Source organism: Corythoichthys intestinalis, chromosome 4, assembly GCF_030265065.1.
Source record: "Corythoichthys intestinalis isolate RoL2023-P3 chromosome 4, ASM3026506v1, whole genome shotgun sequence".
Lineage (NCBI taxonomy): Eukaryota > Metazoa > Chordata > Actinopteri > Syngnathiformes > Syngnathidae > Corythoichthys > Corythoichthys intestinalis.
The window spans coordinates 58,521,186-58,528,564 of NC_080398.1; the positions used below are offsets into that span (position 1 = coordinate 58,521,186).

General features: G+C 41.7%; 1 non-coding gene across 1 annotated transcript; it reads right to left on the minus strand.

Annotated features, from left to right (window-relative positions):
* Positions 1-7,021: 7,021 nt before the first annotated feature.
* On the minus strand, positions 7,022-7,103 carry trnal-cag (transfer RNA leucine (anticodon CAG)). The gene has a single exon. It is a non-coding gene; the product is annotated as a tRNA-Leu (tRNA).
* Between the last annotated feature and the right edge of the window lie 276 nt (positions 7,104-7,379).

A 7,379-nucleotide genomic window follows, 5' to 3' on the forward strand; every position in this document is an offset into this window, starting at 1 on the left:
CCAATTTCTCCAATTAAAATGTGTTAGATGCAATAATGTATTTCTGCACGGTTTGCCTTTCGAATGAATGTGAATTTCGTAGTTTTAACTCAAGAGTTAGCCATGTTCAATGGGGTATTGGCAGGTGCACTAGCCTTAGCATGGATAAACCAGAGTCATAGATCACCATCACCCTCAGATACACAACACGATTGACACTATTATTGGAACGAGTGCGGGGTAACGTTGATCTGAATAACACGGCATGGTGATAGGCAAATTAGAATGTAGGTGATAGTAAAACACCTCCTGGTATATTTAAATGTTTTTCTTGATTGAATAAGAGTATGGATTTTCTCTATCTGATTAAAAGAAATGTCTTCAATAGCTAACAAAGGATTAACATGTGTTTTGTATACTTCTTGTAATGTGATTAGGAAAAAACAATTACCAAGGGAAATGGTCATGTGTAGCTTTTTTATTTTGTGGTAATTAATGGTAAACTACTGCCATTTAGTGGCTGTTTTTTAAAGTTTCACCGCCAATTGCAAGATTTTCCCAAGCACTTTACAGTTAAGGTGAACAACTTGACAATCACCAGTTAAGGTGACCAACTTGACAATCACCAACCTACCACCTTAACTAGGTCCTCTTAAAAGGGAAACCTGTTGTATTGCAAATGTAATTTCTGAAGTTGCTTTACAAAAATAGTGTAAAATACATTTTATCCTAGGGGGAAAAAGACCTGAAAGACCTTATATTTAAATGTGTTTTAATTGTATCTTCAGTAAATGTGCATTCTTTTGTCAAACACACTTAGTAATTGAGGTTAAATTTGATGTTCAGTGCTTTATTATTTTTTTTATATGATTCAATATTATCTAAATAATGGGTGCGAGAAAAGTATTAATTTTCAGTTGAAATGGCATTAAAAAAGGTCTTAAAAGTCTTGAATTTAGATTTATCAATCCTGGGGGGACCCTGTGCATTGGACAAGGTGTTGAAAGTCAAGAATCTGCATTGGACAAGGTGTCAAGGTGTCATCATCACCTTGTCAAGAGTCAAGAATCTGCATTGGAGGAGGTGATGATGCTGGAACTTTTGTTTGGTGCTGTTCCAGTTAGATTTACAAGGATGATTGCCTGAAGGAGACATCAAAATTCCCTCAGTCCTTGATGATATGGGGCTTAACCCTATTGAAAACCTGTGGTGGAAGTTGAAAAAAAAAAGGTCCACAGCAAGGCTCTGACCTGCAAGGATGATCTGGCAACTGCAATCAAAGAGAGTTGGCACCAAATTGATGAAGTATACTCATCAAGTCCATGCCTCAGAGACTGCAAGCTGTCATAAAAGCCAGAAGTAGAGCTACTAAAATACTAGAGATGTGTTTTGATTTATATTTCTTTGTTTGTTCCTAATGATTCAATTTTTTTGCCTCAAAATGGAGTATGGAATATATTTTTCCCTGCACTTACTCTATAAAATTAAAATCACTATAAAATTAACATTTACTGACCACCGTATTGTTTTTTTTATTCATTTCTTATAGTGATTCTGAATGCAAAAGAGTTGCACTTTTGAACTAATTCATTATTTTTTTCAAGCTTTTTATCCGAGTTTTTTTTTTTTTTTTCTTAAAACCTGTCCTGTTCAGCTGTTTGACACAGAGAATGGAAGTCTAAGTGCCCGGATTCTGAACAGTTTTAATGTTTCACATGGAGAGTCTGACATACTCCCATTGTGATCCTTCAAAATACCTTTTTTATTATGACAAAGCAGCGAACAGGAAGGGATTATGGGGGGACAGAAGAAAAGAAATACAAGAGAAGAAAGAAAAGAAACACATACACAAACAACAACAAGAAATACATTGAACATCTAAACTAGTTACTAATATGCTGGTGCTATCGTCAGCGAGATGTATTTCCGGTTTACACCATGTGGGGGCCAATTGGCCAGTAAAAGAGGAGAATGGGGGTGGGGGTGTCTATAAGACTATAATCTAAGTGATTGAAAGGGGTAGAGTGTACACAAATCAGTTCTGTGATCTAGAACCCAGTAATCGTGTGAATCTCTTATGAGTGTAAGCCCGTTGGCGACCAACCCTACGCCGCCGCATCGCCAATCCCGGCACCGGAACCCCCAACCCGAGCATGCCCTACCACATCCAGCAGCACGCAAGCCCCACCGGGCGCGCGACAGCCACGCAGACGGGCGGAGAGACCGCGCGGGCGCCAACCCAGGGCCACGGCCCCCACCCAGCCAACCCGGGGAGGGAGGGCGGGCGGGGGGGTGGGGGGGCCATGCGCAGCCCATCCCTCCTCCCGCCGCCCAGCAAAGGAGCCACCTTCCCCCCCCCGGGACCCAGGGTGGTCCCCCGGGCCACCCGCGCGCCCATCAACCGGCCTTCAGGGATGGCAGGAGGGGACGCATCACCAACCCCACGGCCACACACACCCCCGCCCGCCCACCCACCCGGGCCACGAGCCACAGCCACAGCCACCCAACCGGCACGGCACGCCACGGGACCCCCAGCGGCCCACCAAGCCCCAGGCAAGGCAGGGTCCCCCGCCGGTGCAGGCGACACCCCGCTGATACACCGGCGCCCAGCCAGCGACCCGCGACGGAGCGCAGGGCGGATGCCCAGCCAGAGAAGAGAGGGGAAGGCGGAGGCAGGAGAACGCCCAGGAACTGCCACGGGGCGATGCAAGATCGGAGACCCGACCCCCCCAACCCACTCCCGCGGCTGGCAGCCGAGGCAGAGGGGAGGCCACACCCCGGGAGCCACGCCATATAGAAAAAGTGTGGGACCCACCTACCACCCTATTACTGTGGCTGCCAGGTTCCCGACTGGCAGCCATCACCCAGCACCGTGATGGGGGTGTGAGGGGAGGGTAGTGCAATGTATGCATTAAAATAGGAGAGCTTGGCTTGGGGCAGTGGGACCGCAGCGTGGAGTTTCTGTCCAGCCACCCGTCCCACCGCCCTTTGCCGGAGCTCTCCTGTGGAGTATGATGTGTGTGGTGCATTTAAAAAAGGTGCAGGGATGGCAGGGCCTGTGATGAGGAGGCAGCCGTAAAAAATGAAGTACAGTGGTACCTCTACTTACGAAGTTAATTCGTTCCAGGACCTTGTTTGTAAGTCGAAATGGTCGTATGTCGAGTAGTATTTTCCTATAAAAATACATTAGAATTAAATTAATTCGTTCCACATCCCGCAAGGCAAGGCAAGGCAAATTTATTTATATAGCACAATTCAACACAAGGCAATTCAAAGTGCTTTACATCAGATGAAGATCATAAAAATCACATTTAAATCAATACAACGTAAAAACCAAGACAATCAAAATCGGAAATAAAATTATACATAAAAATCGCATTTAATAACAAATAGAATAAAGATAAATAAATAAAAATAAAACAAAAACTACTACTACTAATAATAATTGAAATCAGCAATGGAGATAAGCACAAAAGGAATAGAAAGCAAGTAGATTAAAATATATAGACAGTTATAGATATGCAGTGCTAAACAAAAGCGTTTTTAGCCATGATTTAAAAGAGCTAACAGTTTGAGCATACTTCAGACGTTCAGGTAACTTGTTCGAGGTGACGAGCATAATAACTAAATGCTGCCTCACCCTGCTTGGTTCTTGTTCTTGGAACATGCAGAATACCGGTTCCAGACGACCTTAGGGTTCTAGATGTCTCATAGGAATCTAACAAATCAAGCGTGTATTTTGGTCCAAGGCCATTAAGTGTTTTGTAGACGAGCAGTAATATTTTATAGTCTATCCTTTGACTCACTGGAAGCCAGTGTAGCGATTTCAAAACCGGTGTAATGTGGTCCAGCTTCCTTGTATTTGTGAGGACTCTGGCTGCAGCATTCTGTACTAGCTGCAGCTTCCTGACTGATTTTTTATCAAGACCCGTAAATATACCGTTGCAATAGTCCAATTTGCTGAAAATGAATGCATGCATAAGTTTTTCCATGTCTTGGTGAGTCAGAAGCCCCTTAATTCTGGTTATATTTTTTAGGTGGTAATAAGCGGATTTAGTGACGGACTTTGGATGGCTATCAAATTTTAGGTCTGAGTCAATAATTACGCCAAGGTTTCTGACTTGATTTGTAGCTGTAAGTGACATTGAGCTAAGTTGCCTGCTTATCTTTGACCTTTCCTTTTTTGGCCCAAAAATGATCACCTCTGTCTTCTCTACATTTAACTGGAGAAAATTCTGGCACATTCATTCATTGATTTGATGAATGCATTTACTCAGGGAGACTAAGGGATTGTAATCGTGTGGGGACACAGAAATGTACAGTTGTGTGTCATCTGCATAGGCGTGATAGGAGATGTCATACTGTTCCATTATCTGAGCTAAGGGAAGCATATAGATGTTAAATAAGAGTGGTCCCAGAATTGACCCTTGAGGGACTCCACACGTGAATTTGTTTCGTTCTGACCGATGGTTTCCGATTGACACAAAGAAATCCCTATCATGTAAATAGGATGTGAACCACTGAAGTATAGTGTCAGTAAGCCCTACCCACTGTTCCAATCTGCTGAGTAGTATGTTAAGATCAACCGTGTCGAATGCGGCGCTGAGATCCAATAGTAACAGAAGAGATGATTTGCCTGCATCGGTATTCCGACGAATATCATTTAGGACTTTGATAAGCACGGTCTCGGTGCAAAAACCTACACTAAATCCTTAATAAATACTGCTGTTACTATTGCAAATACCAATTACAAGGAGCAAAACAAATACATTATGAATAAAAATCTGAATAACAGTAATATAATGATAGCAATAATAATACCTGTAATAATTTAACAAATGGAGTTCTAATGTGGCGGACTTTTTTTTGCTGTACCTGAACGCACCGCGGGGCTGACTTGACGGTGAGCAAGAGAGCGCTATTTGACTTTGTTTCGATCCTGGTGTCAACAGCAGCGGACACTAGGCGAGTTGATGGAATATATGCATGAGTACAAATTAGGGCTGTCAAAATTATCGCGTTAACGGGCGTTAATTAATTTTTTAAATTAATTACGTTAAAATATTTGACGCAATTAACGCAGATGCCCCGCTCAGACAAATTTAAATGACAGTCCAGTGAAACGCTCACTTGTTAATTGTGTTTTATGGAGTTTTGCCGCCCTCTATTGGCGCTTGGGTGCGACTGATTTTATAGGCTTTAGCACCCATGAGCATTGTGTAAGTAATCATTGACATCAACAATGGCAGGCTTCTAGTTTATTTTTTGATTGAATTTACAAATTTTGTTAAAACGAAAACATTAAGAGGGATTTTAATATAAAATTTCTATAACTTGTACTAACATTTTTCTTTTAAGAACTACAAGTCTTTCTATCCATGGATCGCTTTAACAGAATGTTAATAATGTTGATGCCATCTTGTCGATTTATTGTTATAATAAACAAATACAGTCCTTATGTACTGTATGTTGAATGTATATATCCATCTTGTGTCTTTCCATTCCAACAATAATTTACAGAAAAATATGGCATATTTTATAGATGTTTGAATTGCGATTAATTACGATTAATTAATTTTTAAGCTGTAATTAACTCGATTAAAAACTTTAATCGTTTGACAGCCCTAGTACAAATAGAATCAAATCAGCAAAGAGTACAGCCATCAGTTGACTCAAACAGCTTCAGTCCAGCCAATTGAAGGAAACCAGTTGGCAGTGGTGGGATTCGAACCCACCCTCCTGAGAGACTGGAACCTGAATCCAGTGCCTTGGACCGCTTGGCGACATTACCCTATTTTATGGTTCTAAGCCATCACAACCCTAAAGCAATCAATCCGCAGTTTCTGTTACAAATTGTTGATCAATAGCAGCGAACATTTCAAGGTGTTTGCATGAAAAGCAGAGTGGTGCAGCGGTAGTGTGCTGGCCCATTACTCGGAGGTCGATGGTTCGAAACCATCTTCTGCTACTTAGACTCGAATCTTCAGTAGCAGATCACTGAGGGAATGTTACAAATCCGTAATGTTGATTTTATTAAAGACTCCATTTCAGATCATCACCATAGGTAAAGATAATTAAATATTAGATATCTGAAAAGTATTTCCACAGGACTAGATTTTTCGAGAATGCATGACTACAAATAGAATCAGATTTGGAAAGATTACATGCTTTTGGTTCTTAAAGAGCCTTGGTCTTCTTGAAGGGCAATTCCAGATGAACGCTACAGGTAATAATGAGATATCTGAAAAGAATTGCCAGAGGACCAGATTGTTCAAGAATGCATGAGGGCAAATAGAATCAGAAAAGAAAAGAGTACAATCTTTTGGTTCTTATAAAGTCATCCATTGACTTGAAAATCTTCAATTCAGCCAATTGCAGGATACCAGGTGGCAGTCATGGGATTTTAGCTCTCGCTTCTTGATAGACTGGAACCTATATCCAGCACCTTGGAGCACTCGGCCACACTACCCTGTTTCGCGATTCTAAGCCATCACAACACTAGAGCAAACACTCCATGGTTTCTGTTACAAATTTTTCATCAAACATTTCCTAGTCTGCCCATGAAAACCAGAGTGGCACAGCGGAAGCGTGCTGGGCCAATAACCCAGAAGTCAATGGATTGAAACATTCTTCTGCTACTTAGACTCGTATCTTCTTTGCCAGAGCACTGAGGGCAAAAGGTATTGAGACTAAAGGTGTTCAAAAGGTTGCGGTTGCTGTTTCAAGCTTTACCCTTCAATCTGCTCGATAACGGGAAAATGACCTCTCCTCAATTCATGTTCTTTAATCTGGTGAAAATTGACTACCTTCACTCTCAGATAGTTAGAAATCCCCAATGTTGGTTGTCTTGAAGAGTCAATTTCAGATCAGCACTACAGGTAAAGATAATTAAATTTAGTTGTCTGAAAAGAATTGCCACAGGACCAGATTGTTCAAGAATGCTTGAGTGCAAATAGAATCAGAAAAGAGAACAATCTTTTGGTTCTTATAAAGCCAGCCATTGACTCAAACAGCTTCAATTAAGCCAATTGAATGAAATCAGTGGCAGTGGTGGGATTCGAACCCACGCCTCCTGAGAGACTGGAACCTGAATCCAGCGCCTTGGACCGCTCTGCCACACTACCCTGTTTTGTGTTTCCAAGCCATCTGTTATGTACTTACATTTATATCTTTACTTGTATGCATTATGTAGCCTTTTATTCTTAGTCAAAGCAATCATACATTCACATTCTGGTTAGTTTTAACATATACCATTTGTTGTCATAAGAGTAAGCTCAGTTATATTAGTCCTTTGAAGACCACAAAGGTGTAACATGAACCCCGCTTAGCCTACTCAAGTCTTTGTTCATCCAATCAGGGGAAGTCACAAGACAACCCCCAGAACCTTTCCTTGTTGACCA